This window comes from Numida meleagris, chromosome 1, assembly GCF_002078875.1.
Source record: "Numida meleagris isolate 19003 breed g44 Domestic line chromosome 1, NumMel1.0, whole genome shotgun sequence".
Taxonomy (NCBI): Eukaryota; Metazoa; Chordata; class Aves; order Galliformes; family Numididae; genus Numida; species Numida meleagris.
In genome coordinates this window covers 66,701,023-66,723,401 of record NC_034409.1, presented here as the reverse complement: position 1 = coordinate 66,723,401, position 22,379 = coordinate 66,701,023, and the positions used below count along the sequence as shown (strand labels likewise).

General features: G+C 42.6%; 1 protein-coding gene across 2 annotated transcripts in view; it reads right to left on the bottom strand.

Moving 5' to 3' along the window:
- The window catches only part of SOX5 (SRY-box 5), a 459,770-nt gene that overhangs the window by 345,505 nt on the left and 91,886 nt on the right, over nt 1-22,379 (bottom strand). The window contains exon 1 of one of the 2 annotated variants that reach the window (XM_021391458.1): nt 9,814-9,950. The exons of the other annotated variant lie outside the window; for it this stretch is intronic. The gene's annotated coding sequence lies outside the window, so the exon portion shown is untranslated. Of the gene's footprint in view, nt 1-9,813; nt 9,951-22,379 lie in introns of those variants that run through there. 2 annotated transcript variants of the gene reach the window in all.

Genomic DNA, 22,379 nt, shown 5'->3' with positions numbered 1-22,379 from the left:
GACTTGAGGAGAAGACGGACGGTCTGAAAAATATCTTAGGTACCGCTAGCCCCAACCACACAGAAGTCATCAGTGTAGTGAAGTCCTAAGATTTGCTGTAGTGATGTTTAGAAACAAATGACCCTAAAATATACACAGATACCTTCCAATGCATTTAAGACCCTTTTGTTTTAACTTTCTCTTCTTTAGGGTGGACCCATGTTATTTTCAACTTTTTCTTTGCAATTCTTTGGAGTAAAAGCTCACTTTTGTGTAAGAGAAGGTCGAGATTCTCACATATTCATGTATTGTCAGAACGGGGCTTTATAAGACATTACATATTGCAAGATTCAGGATAAATTTGCTGATATGGTTTTGAGGAATTAATCTATTTCACCATCAAAATAGAGCTGAGTGAAACAAAATTAAAAATAATTTTTGTCAAGAATGCTTCATTTCATAGTTATGTTTCTTTGCATGTGTATGATAAAACTGTACATATCCCAATCATTAAAAATTAAAAAGTCACTCATATAGCAAATGGACCCTGTATCTTTCTCAGCAGACTTAAGGTTGTAGAAGACAAAAAAAAAAAGAGGTGGGAAAGTATTCATGTCATGATGCTTTATCCCCTACCAACGCTTTCCTTTACACCTAAGAAAAAAGCATGAGCCTAGCCTCCTCTCAGCTGATCTCAGCTGTAGCTGAGAAGAAACAAACAATTGCATCCCAAATCTTTACTGTCAGAGCCAACACCTGCACATACACTGTAAGAGCTGGAAACTTATTGGAATTTGGCACAGACTGAGAGCAAGAGGCTGCTGTGCCCCCCTGTGCCACCCGCAGAAGAAGCAGGTGGCAATCTTCATGCCAGCACGGGTCCCAAGCAGCTCACAAGCTCCCCTGGACAGCGCATCCACTGGGAGGGGACAAGGACAAGCCTTGTGTTGCTGTGCTGCCTATCTATCTGCAAGTCATTACCCTGGCAAGCAGAAAAGCTATTTGTACTCTCCCCAGTAAACTTGCTCTTCTGCATTTTCCTAACATTACAGCGAACCTTCCTGGCCTGTCATCTCAGTCGCGTGTCTGGCATTGGTGAAATTGCAAATCATGGAGACCAAAAGCACTGCCATACGTAATTGCTGCGTACCATTAGACTGGAGCTGGCCACTCTCTAATTACACAGAGTACTGTTGATATGCATATCGAAAATAAATCATATTGATTACTTATGTATCACGCTGGAAAGAGAAGTAGCTTGAGCTCAGTTGGCTACCCAGGAGAAACTACAGGAGGGCAAAGAAGGATTTACAATTCTTTTCCGCTTAAATGACATCATCTGTGTGGAAGCATGCATTTTGATGGAGTACATTATAGAAGAATACTGTGAGGGCAAAAAAAAAGCATGCTGGAGATGCAGGCAGCAAAATCATGCTATTCTGAGCATCATAAACAGGATGGCAGTGCTAGTTCATGTGGATTACCCAGTACTTCTGGTCCCTAACTGAATCCTACTGCTGTAAAATACTCAAGCTATATTATTTATTATTTGCGTTATATGTTATTTGCATTGCAGTATCCCCAGCAAGGCCTCCAGGAAATCCCGTAGGAATATTTTCATGTTTGGCTGATTAGTTTTGCATCTGCATAAAAATATTTGCCTTCTTGCCTGAAACCTTGACTTCATCATGGAAATCCACAAAAAGCAGGAAGCAAAACTGATCGTTCTGCTTTCCATCTCCAAGTTAATAGAATGTTTAAATAATTAACTTATAATAATTAAAGATGAAGTTAATAATATGAAGAAAGTCTTAAAGTTACATTCAATGTGTTATACTTCTGAAAGCACTGAGTTTTACTGAAGCCCATAGTAGCTGAAAACCCAATGACTTGAGAGCACAAGCACCTGAGCCAGAGAGCCATTTACAATTCTACTTAATATCTCTGTGAAATATGTTAAAATAAAAATCAACTACAATGATATCTATTGTGTACTGCTGTGATTTTACCATGTATGAAATAGTACATACATGTGATACACACTCTGCGGGTAACAGTTGGAAAAAATGCGTAGATTCCTTCAAGAAGTACTTAAGAAAAATATCCAGCATGCAGTGTTGGTTTTTCTAATCAAAGCTTATTGTAAATGGAGATACTGTCTCTGCATACTGCATGTTGGCACAACCACAAATCATTCTTTTGTAAATAATGTGTGATATCATTATAGAAAATGAAAATATAGCCCTTAGTTTTATTAAGTAAAACAATGGCTGGAATAGCAGCTATGGCAAAATTAGGATGGTAAATAGGTTAATTTTATTAAAATTTTCATGGGGCATACCTGGCAGTTTGTAAAGCTATTGTTGGGAAGCCACACACTCAATGACTCTGCATATGTTAGTTATCCAACCAGTTCCAACAGGGTTGAAGGAGACTATGAGTAATTAAGCTTATTATTTCCCTTGAGGGATCCTGAAAGATGGATTCCTGGACTTTGATGAATTTACACCTGGAAAAACAAGATCACTGGATGGAGGAGTCATTCACACATACAAGAAAGAATGGAATAGGTTAACTCTTACCAGCCATTTGCTTTGGTGAGCTTCATCTGAGAGGCATTACCTTATTCTGAAAAAAATTACGAGGGTTGCTCCAAGAGAACTGCCTCCTGTTTTATTACGTTGGCCCACAGTGTCAGAGGATTGTCAGGACCTTCTGAGCCAATATAAGGCTGAAGGTGACATCACAGCGGTGATGAGACCACTAGAAGCCAGAGGCAAAAGAGCAGTCCATGGAGTGGCAACATGTGAATTTCAAATCAAAGAAAAAGTTTGAGACAAAGTCTTCACTGCTAAAGTGATGTGCACTGTTTTTTGGGATAGGAACATGGACAAAGCATCCGCTCTGAAAACTACATCATGACACTGACTAAGCTGAAGTCTCAAACTTCCAGAGTCAGGTCAGAGGCTAAGACAACCTTTCTCTTGCAACAGGATAATCCCAGGCCCCATACCAGCTTGAAAACCATGCAGTAAGTACACTGCCAATTTTGGCTGGATTGTCCTACCACACTCTCTGTATAGTCCAGATTTGGTGCCTTCTGACTTCCATCTGTTTGGGCCGATGGAAGATGGACTGTGTGGGCAACATTTTCCTAGTAATGGTGCCATCACAGCAGCTGTGAAACAGTGTGCCACTTCCACTGGTGAAGATTTTTAGGAGCGCAACATGCAGGCTCTTGTTCACAGCTGGCAAAAATCCTTAGCTAATGGTGGTGGCTATGTTTCAAAATAGTGTTTTGTAGCTGAGAATTTATCAGACAGTGTTATTGTGGTATTTGTATCTGTTGTAGTTTCCATAGAAATACATAGGAGGCATTACTTTTGGAGCCACATAGGCAGAAAGATGCAGGTGGGAGCTGCCATTCAGAAAAAGTGAATAGCATATCTAGGTTCTGCTAGACAGAATATATCTAGAAAAAAATTGGTCCAAAGTCCCAAAGTACAGAACACTTGTACCATGATTAGCTTACATTCATTCAAACTCTTTTCCATGCTTTGTGCTTAGATTAGGTTGTGCACAGAACGTATTTTCTGTTTATGCAACATCTGCTCTGCTTTGAGATTGTAAGCAAGAACATTTCCAGGCTCCAAAGCAGGAAGGGATTACAAACCAGCAAACCGAGCTGGATAAAACAAGGATGGGCCCACAAGATTTAGGTTCAACTGAGATTATTTAAGATTCCAAAAATGTCTTAATTTCACTCCAACTTAAGTAATTTTCCACGTTTATACCTCCTTGCAGTTTCGAGGAGGAAGGGAAACAGTGCTTAATTAGTAGAAAGAAGTTCATCTAGTGCTGTTCTCTCACATGACCAGAGTGATAAATCTTGAGCACATCATGTGTAGTGCCATAATTAAACCTTCATTCCTGATTATTCAGAACTCGAAGAATCATCACTGCCTTGTCATCCAAATGCTGCAAAGCTCCCTTGTCACTGGGATGAAGAGGGGAGTCCTGAGAGAAAGAGGATATCCAAGCACATACAGTGACAGTATGGAAAACTATCCCCTCATGGGGGAGAGGGGCTGCAGTGCTGCAGAACAGGGAAAAGTTGGGAAGGGCTGTGCAGGATTCCCCGCCCCATGCTCCCCTGGAGCTCACCAGGAGGAGGAGGAAGGGGAGCTCTTCTTCTAGGGAGGAATGAGAAACATTTGTAGTAACATCTGCAGTAAAATTAACACTGCTTCCCATGAAAATCATCTACATGGGTCACAAGACCATGATTTGGTCTGCAGCAGCAACAGTCACTATGTGTAGGAGATGGGTTTGTTTTTTTTTTCTTTTCATAACAATAGATATAAGACTAGAAGTCTGACTATGATGACTACCTCAGGACTCACTGACAGTACCACAGAGATCTTATCATCCTTCTGGACTTGGCTTCACTGTCCACAACTTGCACTCACTGCACGGTGAGCGTGAACTGAGAGTTCAACAGCCCCATCAGCACTCGGGGAGCCCATCTCACCAAAAAACCCAACTCAAACTCAGAGCTGGCCAGAAAGGCAGTGGTTTACCAGCTTGGCTATCCAAATACTTTCAGCTGGGTTCAAGAGAACAATAGTTCACTGAAAATCAAATAAATAAATAAATACATAATTTAAATCCCTCTTTACTTGGCCATGATTGAGGGTTTTTTCCTTCCTTGGAGGAGGCTGCAAGACAAGGAATGCCATTCAGCTAACAGGGTCTGGCTGCATCAAAAAGCAGCCAGGATTTCTCCCTCTTGCTATTCTTCCCCTCCCCAACACAATAGACCTGAAAACAAAAGGCAGATTATTAGGTTTAAGTGTGTAGCCCATTCTCCACATAACCCTTCCCCCCTACTCCCACCCTTCTTCGGCACATCTGGTAACCATGTGTGGCAAGTGCTAATGAAGACTTTCCTGAGCGAGCTACAATTAGTTCCGACTGCTGTTCGCCTCTCCCGGCTGTACTGAGGATAAAAAACCAAACCAAAACAAAATCTTCCCTTCACTGTTACTGAAACCTCCCCCTGCCCCTGGGATTCCCCCTCCTCGTCGTGCTGCTGAAATTAAAACAAAAAAGTGTAAGTAAATACTTTAAGGCTCTCTTCCGCCTGATTTTTTTTTTAAATCAGCATTTTATTCATTTTGATTGAACACGACAGGCAGGCAACAGTGTTCCTATGATCCTGTCTACAATAGAGAATTGTTAAACAGATGTCCATTTTTTTTTTTCCTTCCAGCCTGGCAATATTACACACATAGCAGTTTTATCTGCTTGAGCAGATCAAATTTGTGTGTGTGTGTGCGTGCGTGCGCGCTGCCATTTGGAGTGATTAGAATAAGCCGCACAGAGGCAAGACACATTGTGTACAATTAAGCCCATCTTTAGACCGCAAATTTCTGTTTACTCTAGGTCTCTTCTCCTCTCCCCAATCAAGCTCCTAATAGAGCTGTTTCAAGTTTCAACAAGGACCATATTAACTGCTGGTCTCCACATGAAACAGAATGCTAAACCCCAGCCTCTCCCGAAGATCTGAGCACGAGCCTCCCAATCCTGCTTTACATTTCTCTCTGAAACCGCTGTGGCCCTCACCTTCCAAACTCCTAATGATTCCCCGAGCAGACAGTCTCGGCACAACGCAGCGTTTCACAGTGTGAGCCTTCACATGTTCTTTGTCGTTTCTCCCAGCTATGTCATGCTCCGTGATTGCCACTGACCAACCCCTGCTTGAAAGTATGTTCCCACTAAACAAACAATCTGGATAATTATTGTAGAAGTGATGATATCTGCATACATCATATTTGAATTATACCTTATTCACATAAAAAATGGGTATGACCCTCCTACGCCTTTTGAACAGTGCTGCATATTGAAATGCAAAAAACTAAGTTCCAAAAGCAGAACAAAAGCAAAACTGATTCTCTAAAGGAGTTATTCTCTTAAAATATACACGTATCTACTTGCCAAATGATTTCTCCGAGAAGATGATAGGCTGGAGTAATGCAGGGAGGGAGGAACAAAAGGGGTTTTAATCACGGTTCGGATTAAAGAGTTGTGTAACAATTGCTCTCCCTCCAGGCATATATACTGTACACGCTCACTGTAAATGATCAGCATTTAAAGAAACAAAGTGCACCAGGCAGCACTTAATGTAAAGACAGCTGCATATATGTTAACACTTTATTCATCAAAAGACACAGTGCATCTTTCTCAGCCTCAATAGGAGAAAACAGCACACAGCACTGACAGCCAAAGCCAGGCAGGAATGCGACTTCTCCCCTAACCCCCTTTTTAAGCACATAAACCTCCCCATGCCAAAAGAGAAAAGAAAAAAAACAAGAAGAAGAAAATGTGAGGCTCTTTCCCACTTGACTGCCTCTTAATTTTGATGGCCTCCTTTTGGACAAAAAATATCGCTTCATCTCCATACAGTCTTTTTTTCATCCACACCAAGCAGGGAGTAGAGCAAAGCTGTTGCACTCCTAACAATATTTTTCTACAAAACATAAATTTTGCACTTTGAAAAAAGGCTAATTTTACTGGTAATGAATCCCAGTAATAACTTAATGAGTCACTGCAGTCCACACTTTAAGGAGGAGCTGGTGCTAATGCGTGAATAATTATTGACACAATTAAGTGCCCAACACCGGGCCTGTTAAACTGCTTCTGGCACGTGAGGGCTCCTTAATGGTCCCACGGCATTGTACCACGGCCCTAAAAGGTTTTAAAGTGCAGAGAGCTCCCCTCTGCTACCGCAAGGGATACTTGGACCTAAAATCAGCTCAGCGCCAGATAACATTGAATTGCCGGGGATTTATATCCTATGTGGGGCTTTGCCCTGTTGCCGAGCTGAATAATTAGCTATTTACAGATTTGGTAAACAGAAAGCTCACCCTTTGACCTGCCTTGGTGTAGACTGTCTGGTTCGTAACCCTGCGAGGGACTTCCGCCTGCCTAATGGGCTCTTTGTGAGCCGCTGCTGCCGCCGTAAATCAGGCAGCTCTGGAGTGCAGGACGGGCCCGACCCTGCACAGGGACTCAGTCTTCAGCTTCATGTCTTGAGCTCACCTACAAAAAAATAAAGTTTAAAAAAGAGCACTGGTACCAAATTTAAAAAGATAGTTGCAGAGTGAAGTGTTTCCAAGCTGTTTTGTTGCACCACACACCCACCCAGGCATGCTGCCTGGAGCTCATCGTGCACACGCAGCCCTGTTGCAGGGTGAGAAGGCTTCTCCCTTCCTCTATTCTACATCATGTGTGAACGTACAGATGTCCTAATTAAGCACAAACAAAGTCCTGGACTCTGCCACACATTCCAGCCTTATCTCTGACAAGTTCAGCAGAATCACAGGAGATACTGGCAATGCAACATTATCATTGGAAAAGCTGTAAAACAGTCACCTCTCGCGAATAACTTTGCTGTGTTTCACAAGAAGGGCATTCACATCCTCCGAATGGACGGAGCTGTCTCTTTAAATGGGAACACCGTGCCAAGACGCCTCATCAGTTAGCTTGAGAAACACATGCACACACGCAAAAACTGACCTTTTTTCTGTCATTCTGAACTCCCACTGACCTTCCCCAAGCAATTCCAACATGTGCACAGGTCAATTAGATAGATGGACAGATAGACAGATGGGCAAGCAGACAGAGCGATCATAATATTTTACGCTAAATTCTACACAGCCCAAGTCCTGAATCCACAGTGTTATCAATGAAGGAGTCTCCAGCCCAGGGTTAATAGCAGCGTGTTAAAACATGTACCTCCCTGGTCGTATGCTGGCTTCAAGGCAGATATCATTCCTGCACAGGGAGAAAAGAACAACTCCTCCTGATAGCGTAACCTTGCCGGGCCTTCAAACGTAGAGACACCATTAATGGGAGAGCAAGGCACCAAGAAAAATGACAAGGTAGTTCACAATTAAGCGTGTTATAACCTAATTCGGTACAACTACCCTCTGAAAAGTCTTTCACAGGGCAAACAGCCAGCTAGTAACTAAAGCACGTGAGTCTCCAGAGCTACTGCGGTGGCTGCTGGTGGGACACTGCACCATGAGGACAGGCAGACAGCCTGGACAGGCAATGGAGAAGTCTCTCTCCTGCCTCAGTGTTCCTGTCTGGCCCTAGCAAACCACTTGGTTGCTCTGTGATTTCTCATCCAAATAAAGATGTTAACTTCTCTGTAGGACATTTTAGGCACATATTTAGCTTAAATCCATGTGTTGTGCTGCATATAACAAACAAGAACAGGAGAAATAGGCTGACAGGAAAAACACATATCCTGAATTAGAAACCCCCCAAACACTCAGTCTAACACAAGAGAAGATTTGGAAGGGTGATATTTCTATTAAAAATATATAGCTTTATTCATTTCTGGGTTTGCTCAGTGCAGAGCAGAGGAGCTGAGGGGAGGCCTCATGGCAGCTGCAGCTCCTCACAGGGAGCGGAGGGGCAGCGCTGAGCTCTGCTCTCTGTGACCGCGACAGGGCCCGAGGGAACGGCATGGAGTTGTGTCAGGGGAGGGACAGGTGTGGGTTAGGGAAAGGTACGGCACCAGAGGGGAGTGGGCATGGCCCCAAGTGCGGGAGTTCAAGGTGCATTTGGACACTGCTCTCAGAACAAAGGGTTTGGATAGTCCTGTGTGGAACCAGGGGTTGGACTCGATGATCCTCGTGCTTCCCTTCCAACTTGGGATATTTGATGGTTTCTGTGAATCTATGTTTCCTGACAGGCCAGGGTTCAGCTTCCTGCGACCTGGAGAACAGCTACAGGTTGACCATGGCCTAGGCAACAACACATTCCTACTGGTTCCAGAGTTCCCACAAGCCAAGGCTCTACCTGAACCACCAGAAATCCGTATGATCTGGGAAGAAGATTTCCAGCACATACAATAAGCTTCTGAAAGTGCACAGAAAAGAAATTAAGATTTATGGAGGCAGCGCAGGAGAGAGTAAAGTGGACCCTGTAACAGCTTAGTGCTTCTTGCACCCACCACAAAAGGAGCAGCCCCCTCAGCTGTATATCAAATAGGCACTTCTCCACAATGTGGGGAAGCAACCAGGAAAGAGACTCCTGTTCCCCAAAACTAAGGAGTCAGGAACCTACAAGTCTGGGTTTTACAGACACCGAATTCCTTCCAAGGATTTACTTGTGCTTGTAAATGCAATAAGCCAGAAGTAAGTCTCAGCACCTCCACTACGTGTTCAGGAGAATGGCACAAATCGTCTTCCCACCAAAAGCGGTCCTACAGTGCACTGAGCAGTTACAATACAATGCATCTTCAAAAGTATTCCGGCTTTTCCATATGAGAGCTGTGTGAGTTGAGGAAAAAAAACTCAGGATTTTTGTTGTTGTTGTTCAAAGGTAAAAAGTTACTTAGTAGAAGCTGCAGGGGGATTTGTCATTCAGCAATCAATGAGCTACCAAGGAGAGCTTCACTCCTAGCTAAATCATGCCAGCATAATAGCACCAGATCCTTCATAAATGGCTCTTGACCTCTTGCCTTAACTTGCAGCCGAAGACAGCTGCTCTAATGAGTGCAATCCTGCAAAGCAAGCTTGGAAGAGTGTGTGTATCAATACTAGAGCAGGATTTCATCACTGCTCTGCTGAGCTGCCTGCTGCCGGACTCAGCCCCAGGCAGCTTCCAGGTTGCCCCTTCTTTTCTGTAACAAATCAAATGTGCAACAAAATATTGCCACATCTCATGAGTGTATTGACACAATTGGGACTTCAACCCCAATTTTGCTTTGTGTTTTTCAAATGGCTTTATTTATCTTCAGATAAAGCACGTGTACTTTACCAATACACTTAGGCCTGACGGGCCAGCCGTGTCAGGGAAGCGGAGTCAGTGGGTATACTGGGCAGTGGGTCGTGCGAGGACGGGGCCCCTCCTGAGCTGTGGGCCTGTGGCTCAGCTTCAGCAGGAACGAGAGAACCCTAAGACACTTGCTGAGTTAGTCCCCTAAAAAAAAAGAGATGATGAACTTTTTATTACTTGCAGCACTAAATGTATGTTTTAAAGTCAGCTAGTGAGAAAACTGCAGGGAGAATGAATCAAACTTTCAGCTGTTTGGTCATAGGTTTTTATAATGAGAAATAGAAAAAAACAGACATTGTGTTTGCATGCTATTTCTGGGCCTTTTAAGCTGTAACAGCATGAGTGGTATTTGCATCAGGAGTTACCATATATCATTGCAAGCAACATATGCATAGATGGAAAAAAGATGACGGCAGCAGCAGGTTCAGTGAAATCTCAGGATCTCTCTGTGATAGGGACCTGCTAAAGGTTTGGTTTTATTTAGCGTAGCTTAAAATGTCATTGGCATATGCGTTTCTCAATTAACACCAATTTAATACACTCCAGAAGTGTTCTATTCTGAGAATAGGCTTCAGAGTTTACAAAGGATCTAACCTGACATTTCAGTACAGGATATCCAGCCCCATTTACAATCAGGAAAGCACATTATGAAGGCTGGATTTTTTTTCTTTGGCACTGTGTAACGTTGCCTCTAATGATAAATACAAAAGTCCGAAAATCCTAGCGAACGGCGCTGTAGTATGGAAATTATGAGTCCCTCCAACCTCTGTGAGTCACTCATATTCCCAGATGAAACGGTGCGTCTCAGCAAACGCACAGATTCAGCAAGTGGATGCTCGATTTTCCTTCTCAGTGCCTCACCAATGCAGTATTTTGCTAAACAATTTCTTCACTGATAAACTGCAACTCACCAGTAGAACAGTTTATATATATTTAAAAAGAACAAAACGACGAGTAGCCAATGATCCTAGAAAGCCTGGGCTTCCTGTCAAAAATTGGAATGGAGAAAGATTTACTGGTGATGGGTTCCTAAATGATAAATACAGATGTTCAAGAGGATCCCAGTAACCAACTACCAAAAAGCTGAAGGATTATTTATTAACCAAAAGGATGAATAAAGAATAGAGTAGTATCATTTCATATGAACTTTACACAGACTATATGAATGTCTTCAACCTCTTTAAAAAGAGCACCTGGCATTATTAATATTGATTTTGGAATATACGATTCATTAGATATAATCGGCCAAATTCAGCCCTGATGAAACTGTGGAGCTTCAGAGAAGCTGTACAAGAGAGGAATATCTCTCTTCAAATCTAGTGAAGTGTTTATTCTGAAATCAATCATAACAGAGTGTACATTCAAAAAATTGGAAAAAAAGGTTAAAGTCAAGCATTTCCAAGTTAGGAAATACCAGTATGAAAAACTTGCCCATTCATTCTGTCCAGTTGTGTGTCCATTCTCTTCACTGAAGACGGAAAATGAGTCCAGGTTTTTGCAATTGAAAAGTGTATCTCAGGGCATTCACACAAGAGGGCAGAAGTGTGATTGGAGGGACAACCTTAACCTGCCCCTAGTTGTAAATGTTTGGCTTTGCAATTTGCCTTAAACATTGTTTTGTTTCATGAACTTTCCTCTGTTTCTAAAGAAAAAAAAAAGATGAAAACTAAATATATTACATAGAACCATTGAAACTTTCCAGATTGCACCTCTCTAGCCAGGCCTAAACTCTGACCCTCTGCACAGGAGTGTATCATTTGAGCTTCAGAGTATGAGCTCAAGACTGCAGCAAATTTATCACAGAACAAACGTACATCCTGGTTTGTAGCCAGGAGATCTGAACATTTTATTTTTTTGTGTGTGTTTCCTAAGGGGAAAAATTGCTGGGGAAACTTCAGCAAATGTCAGTCTAGGGAGGGAGAGAAACAGGCAATTCAATGTCCAGGGAGGAGGCTGGGAGTATGCCTGCTCCCGTTCTGTTGTGGCTGCACGGATACCTCCTGGGCTCCCATCACCAGCAGCCTTGCAGTGCTCCTGTTAAGTCCATGTCATGACACAATGAGTCACACTTTCCTAGACCATGACAGTGAAAGCGAAATGGTGACTTCCAGAGACTTCTATCACCACCAGAAGTCCATGGCACAACAGGAGACCTGGATTACTTTTTTCACTAATTCTTAAAGGATGTTGAAAATGGAGACAATACTAATGAACACTCATAGTTGCAAAGACTTCCCCCTGCGTACTGCTTGCTGGATCTCTGGAAAATTCGGATGTACAGTGAGTTAATAATTTTCACAGATGTGTGCAACCGAGAATTTAATTCTTAATTAGATCAGGAATGCATGTTGACCTCTGCTATAGGCAACAATGAAATTCAGAATTATTACCCAGCATAGTTCCTGGTCTTTAAGTCAAAGGAAATGGTATGCTTAGAGCATCAGATTCTTCGATTCCTGGTTCAAGTGGAAGTGCAGGGCTTCTCATGTTGTTCTGGACTTCTGAAAACTGAACTCAAAGGACCACGATCTCAGGCACCCAGGAGGGTACTCACTGCAGGCATCCTGCTGGGCTGGCCACAGACAATGAGGCTCCTAGCAGAGCTGCTCAGGAGAGCCCACCTGTCTGTATCAACTGTACACACGGCCTTGGCTTCTTCTTTACGTATCTAAATTTGATGAGGTTACATGGTGCAAAAATTTCATCCTCAGGCCCCACTGTGGCACGTATGCATACACATAGGCAAGTCAGCCACAGGCTAACTCAGCCGCAAATGACTGGGGTCTCAGTTAAAATAAGGTTTTGTCTAAAAATGGATCTAAGTTAGTGCAGGTCTAGATGCCATCAAGTTTGAGTAAGGAAAGGTTCTATTTTAGATGCAAATCTCCTTGGTCTACCTATAGCTTTTGCTGGAAATTTGGATGATCTTTTTCTAAAACAGTGTCCAAACATTCCTTATTTGTTTGTACCAAACTGTCATGCTACCATACCTGTTTTGGACCATTCCAAAATAATTCATAATTACTGAACTGCTTTAACATACTTCACAAATGTCAGAGAACTTTACAGAGGTACAATCCCATGCCTGACATTTGCATATCACTCCCCAGTAAAGAGTTACCTCCCTTCCTTCTTCCCCCTCAGCTCACAGCACAGAACGGGGAAATGAGTCGACAACTGCATCCTGTTCCAGATGCAAAGCAAATTCTACCAGCACCATGGAGCTGTCATGCTGCATCATGCACAGAGCATGCCTCAGTGCGAGCTCTGCACCTGCGCTGGATTCACGGCACGTGAAAGAGTTCAGGCAGCAAAGAGAGCTCTTAGAAACACCCAGAAACAAGGATACCCGCAGAGCGTGCTCAGTTTGTTTTGAAGATGTGTTATTCTAACACAGTGCTTCCGTGGTTGAAAATACTGCTATTTGATATCCTGCTGGACAACTCTGTGGCTGGAGTTCTGCATCAGATCAGTTAAGCTTTCCTTCAGGATGTTTGCTTCACTGAGGATCAAACACAGGGTTTGTCTGCACAGGCAAGCCCACCATACACCCCACAGGACGACCATAGGGTGCATCTGGGCACTGCTTGCCCCCTCCCAGACACAAGCAGCCCCTCATCATCTGGGGCAGCAAGCTGTGCCCACCTAGCTCCCACGCCACCTCTGCAGAGCAGCACAGAGCACAAGAACTTGTCTGCTACATGTGCATGCACTGCTTACACTGGCCTCAGTTACTCCAGCTCCAAATAGTGCCCTTCCCTTGTGTTCCCTATCTCTTGGGAACTCTAATTTTATTTTTTCGATCAGCCATCAGGTGCATAAATGCTCTCCTCAGGATGTTCCCTAACCTCCTCCTAGCAGACAGGAGATCGAGCCCCATCCTGCTGTTTACCTCTGGACCCATTCAATCCAACTAAGTAACGATGCTTCCTCTCCGCTTCTGAAAAAGAACAAGTTGTCCTGGAGGGCTCACAACTCTCCTTCCTCTATACTGAATTCATCCAAGCACATTATCAAATTCATCCAAACACAGTTCATGATAGAAAACGTTGCCTCTCAAAGAGGTTGTCAAGACCCATTTTGAACTCTCAGCCCTTACAGCTGAGGCGCTCAAAGATTATCTTTGTCCATAATAAAGCTGACTGCTCTTTGCTTCCTCTCACTTTACAGCAAAAGATTTTTCTTCACATCCTAAAGTAACCACATTTTCCTAATGACCTCCTGTGAGGGACTTATACAAAGCATTTCAGCACTTAAATAAATCATATCCCCAGTCACTCCCCAGCCACTATTTTACTAACTGTTCCTAAGGAGGAAAAACAATCTAATTAGTTAATATTTGCAGAGTAATTTGAAAAGTGCTAGGTCTGTTCAAACATTATTACAATATATGGTGCGTTGCTTTCAGCTCCCCCCACAAACCAATCAGGATCCAATTGGAAACCCCCAAAAAGCCCCTGTGGGCAGCATCCCAAAGAACCCCGGCTTCCCAACCTGTTAGGATGATCCGCAGATGACATAACTCCCCACAAATACGCATCAATATCCTTTCCAGAAACAAAATCCAAAAAGACTCCAAATCCTAACTTTGTAGCTTGGCTGCATCCTACAGACTTTTTTTTATATAAATAAACACACTCAAAGCTCTAACTCATCTGAGGACAGACCCTGAAGCCTTTACTCATGTACTCATTCATACTCACTTCCCTCAGCAGTGCTGGACGGAGGACTCACTGCTGTGATAGCGGTGTCACATCATAAAGCTGATGTAACTTTGAATTTTTTGCTATTATGCAAACCAGCCCAAGAGTGACTAAAACAAAGCAAACCGAAACAAAAGCAGCAACAACTTCTAATCACTGAGTCCCCTCAGTTCTGAAAGGGAGTTTGGTACAGAAACAAGGAAGTCAGAATAAGATCAGCTCTCTAATTTACAACACAAAACATCAATTAAATAAAATAATTAAAGGACAATTAATATCTTGTACAGTAGCGGGAAATCCAGATGCTGCTTGTGCCGAGCAGGCGATGGATTTGGAAGTGGCTGGACCCCATGGTGTGAGGTTTGTATTGTTGAGTAGCTGATATTATTTCTCTCTCATCCAATGGATCTGCTTTTTGTTTTCTGTTTGCGAGTGAGGGTTGTGGTAGTTCCTAACCCATATGTCTCTAGTTTTGAGTCGCGTGGTTTGCCCCCTCTGTCTCTCATCATTGCTCTTGGCCCAGTTTCTTGACAGGAAATGCGAGATTTATTTTATCTGGCCTGAACTACATTGTTCCTTCCTGACTACTGGTGTTACTTCACTCCAAATAACACTGCTCTGTGCTTACTGCCTGCACGAGGTCAGAGCCCAAGGGTAGCAGGCATACTTAAGGGCAATGGTGAAAGAAGGGGAGAAAGCTTGAGAGGAAGAAAGAATAAAAGGCAGAGGAAGGGGGAGAAGTGGAAAGAAATTAAGTTGTGATTCAATCAGTTTGGTTTGAAGGAGATCCTCCTTTTTCCTTCAGCCAGCAGTAAGCTGAACTGGACAGCTGCTACAAGCTAACTCTTCCAGGTTCTGCTTCAAGACAAGCCTGTAGCTCCAACACTATTAATTAAAGAAGGACATGATCAGGTCATTCAGACTGTAAATTCAAGGAGAAAAATCAATTACCAAAATTGATACAAGAATTTCAAAGATATTGCTGAAGCATTTTCAGTCTTCCTCTAGTCACTTGCGAGAACAAGCAGTGCAGCAATGTGAAGTAATCCTTGGTTAAGAGGAAAGAAAGCTGAAGACACATAAATGTATTAATGCTGAACAGCAAACACCAGCTTTTAAATAAATCATGGCTGAATTCATCTGGTGCTTGTAGGCAGCTTTGTAAATCTTCGCCCAGTATCACTAAGTACAGAGTGAATTAACTTGCAAAAGGTGGGATGAGGTCTGTGCTGGGCATTACAATCCTGCAGACATCCATGGCACACAAGCTCCACAAGAGCAGAGCACTGTCTTGCAGCTGCCAAACTACTTTTTTAACTCACCAAAGGGCTAAAATAACATTTCTCCCCATTCACCTGACCTAAAATGAATCCAAAGGAACAGACACAGCTGTCAGGTCAGCAGAGGCACACACTTTGCCGGCATTCCAACCTGTAGTCCATTCACTACAACGGGGATCCCAGCTTCAACCTTCCCACTTACTTGCTTTTACCTTTGAAATTAAGCAGAAGATGCTCACAGCTTCAAATAAGCATAGGGGTGATGGGCACTTTTACCTAAAACACACTCACACACTAGAATAAGTACCTTTTCCCAATAGAATTCTATATTTCAGGCTGATCTTGAATTCTGTTTTCTAAGATACTTCTGCCAAAGTCATTCTCCACAAGATTTTACCACGATGGTTCAGAAGGAACTCACATTCCTGCTGAAAGCCCTCAGTTCCAAATTAGCTACTTCCTAGCGAGACTATGGAAGCATCTTTGGATAACTCTGCAGCGCCTGAGGCTTTTGTGACATTTTACTGAAACCAGTCAAAACAAATTCTTCAGGATGGGTACATGATGTGGGAGGAGATGGGAAGGGTGGCTCTTCAAATAGCCCAAATGGGGATTAATAGGACTGCAAGCAGTGAAAAGCAAGGCCTCTCCTTTCAGCAGGAGGAGGTTGTTACATGGACCCAGCCACGTGCTGCATTGTACCACTGCATAACAAGGTGGGTAGAGATATCCTTTGCATTTTGGGAACAGCTAATTAAATCACTTCCAAATCTCTAGTCAAAGTGTCAAGGCATTGCTTTACTGCAGCACATGACACTAGCAGCAGCCTGACTGCCTACTGCATCCTGAAGATGACCTCCTTTTCTATGCCGTTATTTCCCCAAATTGCTTATCCTTTTGGAATAGCAAGTCTCTCAGTGTCCTGGCTTAAAAACACATAATCAAACCATATAGCTCAGTTTTGTTATCTTTTTGCTGAGGTCGGAAGACCGAAACGTTTACTGAATCAAGAATGGCCATTTAGTAAAAATGGGATTAAAAATGGAATTAAAGTTGGCATGAGCTTTGCAACAGGGTGCTGAGGCAAATGTGCCCAGCTTCCCAAGGCTCACCCCGCCATTCCTAGAGTGAGAGACTGAAACCTGCAGGTTGCCTTCTGCCATGCTTTGTGCCCTTCAGAGCCTACTTACTTCATTGCAATTAGGTTTTAGTGGCGTTTAACATTCCACGATTGCCCTACTTTACAGTCCCTTCATTTTCCTAGCTTAAAAAATAGCGATGTTGCAACACTGTAGTGTTTCTGTTGTGATTGTCATGATGGAAGCGGAGCCAATGCAATTTGCCTATGTTTTACTAACCGCCATCTGGCAGGGATATGGTGACATGCGAATCTTCACAGGACTCTTGTTTTTCGACTATCTGCTGGACAACTAAGGAGATCACCAGGCTGTTAGGATGAATGCCAGATGGGAGGCAGGTATGTTTATGAGTTTAAGATTCTTATTTTCTTTCAGTGCTTTCACATGCTGTTCATGGAGTGGCAGGAAAAGTGAAAAGGGGGAGGAGGGGATGAGTCAGTGCCTAGACTACAACTGTTCAAAATCACTTTGAAGTTCTGCAAAACGCGAACATGCCGCAGTCCACCTCTCAGCTGCTCTTCTCTTGGCCTAGAGGTCTGGATGGTGTCTGGGGGGGTTCTTCCTTTGCAGTGGTTTCCCTGGTGTCTCCAGTCTGGATGGTGAACACACTGCCGCACACACATGCAGTGCTCAGTGAAACAGCCACGTTGTATCTCTGCTTCCTGCTTGCAGCCCTGGTGAGCTCTGGGGCGACAGCAGGGCAGTCATGTGCTGCCTCACCAGCAATTGCAGGCAGCTGACACAGGGTTAGCACAGCAGCTCCATCTTGCATAGATATCTTAGAAACGCAGAGGTACGTTGGCTTTTAGTCAGAAGGAAAGTGCTCCAAAAATAAGAAGTCTTTGCTCATCCCCCCTCCTGCTACAACAGTAAAAACCGCTGTGACAAGATGGAGATTGACAGAGTCTTCCGGCTTATAACTGCCAACATAACATAGAAAGATGACGACCACATCAGAACTATTTACCTGTTTTGAAGTTTACCTAAAAATTCCACAAGAAAATACAGTAACTTCTGACTGCTGGAAGGACAACAACTGTGGACAGCAAAGCACTTTGTAGATTGCTGCTCCTCAGGTCATCCAGACTAAGTTAACTTTCTCTGGAACATGCTAAGGCCTTGGCCATGTGATGCTCTTCAGCTTTTCCTGTAGATCCCACGTCTCTGGGTCACCTGAGGAGGCCCGGTGCACTGCTGCGGGTCTTGACTGATGAGATGGTGCTCAGCTCCCAGCCTGCTCACCAGAGGAGGAGCCAGCGCTTCTCCTCCTGACAGTAACAATCGGCACCTTCAGGAAATTCACCTAACACCAGTACAAACCAACCCGGTAACTCTGCAGTAAGTATTAACCCAACACAGCCAGGACACCTACAGCTAACGTCTTGCCCTGCCTCAGCTTCTCTCAGCCAAACCCAGAGCCTAGTTTTAGCCACTGCAATAACTAACATTCATAATGAGTAATGAAGAGCTACAGCTGAAAACACAAGCTGCTTCAGCTCAATCTAAACAGCCAAGGCTCCCCAGCTAGGGCTGTGAGATTCATAGGCAGATCAAACGCAGAGGAGTATCTGTGGCACACTCACCAACGCGTCACATTAACAGAGCTACGTGCAATAAATTCTTATTACAGCAGGCTCCTCATAACAAAGATTTCTGATGAGGGGGCTGGTTTGGAAGAACCCTGTGTTTCATCAATTAGGCAAAACAAACAACCCCTCACAAATTTTCCCCCAAACAAAAACCAGAGCAGAAACAAACAAAAAAATCCTTCACCTGTCACAGGTTAGAAAGCAACCCATGGTTAGAGTTGAGGGTCAATACAAGCGTATCTTTCCTTTTTTTCCTCACCCTAGGTAAGGCAATTACTACAAAAATTATCTTCTCGACTATTAATTAAATATCTATAAATTCACACACTCACAGACAGTCTTTCTCTCAATAGGTCTTGGCATAAGGGAGCACACAGAATTTTGGCAACAAGCTGAGAGTGGAATAGGCTGCACAACCTAGACATGCCCAAGCCTTCTTGACACGGGAACAGCTTCTCTTCCCTATGCCAGTGGTTCGCTCGGTGCCAGCTCCAACGCACACCCCCCTTCCAGGAATGGCTCTCATCCATGCTGGCAAACAAAATGATAGAGAAGAAAATATGAAATTACTCTTCAAAATGTAAGTGGAAGGATGAGCACGGCGCCAAGTGAGAAGTATCCAAATGTGAGATCCCACACTGCTACATGTCAGTTGGAAATATGACACATATACAGAAAGTCAAGCAAACAGGTTCGTCCACAAAGGGAAGATAAAGGAGATCATTTGCATTTTGGATAATAAAATATTTAAAGCAGCACTGCAGAAATTATAAATAAAAACACTAACTGCAGTCACCAAGAACACAAGCACCCCATGTGGAAGCTGGCCAGCAAACCCCTTCATTAAGTACAATGTGATCAGAAGGAAATACAAAAGTGGCTACAGACCTCTGAAGGCCAGCAGGTAATGCAAGCCAATTGGTTATTCAGTTCTAATTAAGGGATACTTATTTTGGACAACTAACAGAAGAATAAAGCATGAGTTCGGGGTGAAGTAAAGTCTACTTTATTTAACAATCTGTGACTGATTACAAGGGAGCAGCAAGTTCCAGATGGGTGGGAGTGCTTACAGAAAACCTCTACTTTCCTACAACTTATAATCAATGCTTTTAGTTTCCATGCATTGCAGCGCTACCACTTAACAGTACAAGCACAGCAGAACAAAAATGCGAAACCAACTTTGCACCAAAATTTGGGGGATAAACAGGCCATGCTTTTCCACTCAATAAAGGTCGGAGTTCAAGCTTCTAATTTTAGCATCACTCAAGACAAGACTTGACTTAGATTGCTCCTTGGTCCAGCCCTTAGCTCTGACCTAACTCTAACAAACTGATTAATTCTGTTGAGTAGAATTTGCAAGGTTTTGGGGGCAGGGATCATGACTGCTACTGTGCTGTAGAAAAAAAATCATGCGGGTAATATTTTAAAATACTATTCACTCTAGCTATTACTTATTTGAAACTATTTGTTTTTAAGAGCTACTGTCATTTTGAAATGAACAATCATTTTGCTTTTTAAATTCATCTTATTCATGTCCTCGTATTTATTACTGTAGTTGTGCAAATCACATGGAAGCATGGAAATCCCAACAGCTTGTGAAAAATGCAGACTCTTTTCTGTTATAATTGCAATTTCAAGAAACTGTTCATTTTTATGTTCAGAAAAGGCACCGTACGTTAACATTGTGATTCCCGTTATGTGCCTTTGCCTACCCCATACCTAATCCCCACAGTCTTGGCACAGCAGTGGAAAAGCAGCAGGACCATGAGTAATGATAAAAGCCTGGAACTCAGCAGCCTTAATTGATTCATATTCTGTGGAAAGAAAAAGAAAAGGCCTATATTTGTCTCCTTGCAGAGCTCCAAAGCAAGCTCTGCTAGACAGAAGTACGTACATTAGGCTCACCACTCCTTCAGAGCTCAGCAGACTTAGGTAAGAAAACATAGCTCAACTTTCATCCACGAGGACTTCCCTTAGGAAGCTGCTGTAAAAGAGTTAACAACTGATGTTTCCATTAAATCCAAACTACCTCTCAGTTTTGCAGTGGTCTGAAATAATCCTTGTTTTGTACTCATTTATATGGATAAATGGAGCCACCCCCTAACAAGTAACGCACAAACCTCACTCTGAAAAAACGTCCAATTCATTTTAAATGGACATACACAGTATTATTTCTAGTTATTGTTAAAACAAACACAACAAGCTACAGCCTTCCCATGCACTGTGCTACTACTTACCAAGAATTAAAACTCTGCATTCAGAACCTAATGGACACAGAATACACCTATAGGAATCCGTGTGTACTTTCAACAGAAATCAATAGTATCACAGCGCAACAGCCAGCCAGGATGATAGCGAACCTCGCTGCACTCTGCAACCCAAAAAGACAGTCATCTCAGCTCTAAACTTTCAAGGACCAGCTGTAGGCTCCTTAGCTGGGAATTCATTGTCTGATAAGAACAACAACAATTAGAAGTCATCAAAACCTTCTTGAGAAAGCTATTCTTTTATCTACATGCTTATTAACCTCAACTCTGCATTTGTTTTTGACTCAGTAAGATTGAGGATGGATGTCTCCAAGGGTTGATTATAGGATCTGTGTGACGTTGGCCAGCTCTTTGAACATAGCAAAGGTCAAAACAGGCCAAACAGGGGGTAGGAGCTGATAATGGTAACACAAAACCGTAGGTACTGAACTAACACAACAAAAAACACCTTTTTACAGTTAAAACCAGTTGGCTCTCACTCTGGAAGTATCAGATCAGAGACCAAGTATGGGACATGGACTTACTGTTAGGAGGTGTCTCACCAGCTCACGTTTGTGGCACCACTAGTTAGACAGTACTACTGCTCATTGGAAGGGTTAATGAAAAGATCCTAATGCTGAGCAGTGCATCGGTTAATATTCCAGCATATATTCACTAAGCGTGTTTTAGGAGAGTTTAATACAAGCATCAATATCAGAAATATTTTCTATAGATCTAAAATTCTAGTTGCTCAAAAGCAGCCATACTCTCCGTCTTTCTTAGATAGGGATGCTCAGGAACTTTCTGTTAGTTTTTTTTGATGAAAAAATAGTCTTCGCTAAATCAAACAGTTCGACACAAGAAATTGGACTGTTTCAAAATCTCGTAATGAAATTAAATATTTTGAGGCAAAATCAGCTCAGTTTGAAGCCTTTCAGTATATTTAAGATATATCAACATGGCTATATCTGATGGCATTTTTCTTACCACATTTTTGCAAGCAAATGAAGCAAGTATGGAGCAATCAGCGTAGAACTCAAGGAGGATAGGGGAAGTATGAGTAAAAAAAAAAGTATCTGGTTTTACAGAAATTAAAAAGTGGGAACTATCAATCTCAGTTTATTCTCAATTCCCAGAAAATCTAGAATAAGAGGTCATACTTTTTGTAAGCATTTGGACAGTAACAAGGAGGTAAATAATACACACATCAGTATTGATGTGTCAATAAAATATCATGTTAAATGATTTCTGATTCTTTCTGTTGCTTATAGTTCTGTAACAAACATGGAGGTAGTAGCTGCCAGACTTGGATTTTAGTTTAGTTTTTGAAACTGTATGAGAATTAAAGAATTAAACTACGTGATCTTCAAGAAACATGGTTTTGCTGGAACTATTGTAGGGGTAGATAGGAAAACCACACATTATTATAGATAATACATTATTAATTGTTCCGTTAAGTTGTTCTTTTCTCTTGGTGTATCAATAGCAGATAAAACATGTAATCAACTCGATCTTGCCTGGTTAAACAAATCAAGCCTTTTATCCTTTTTCATTACACAGACTCACTCTCAGTTCCACAGATTATTTGTGT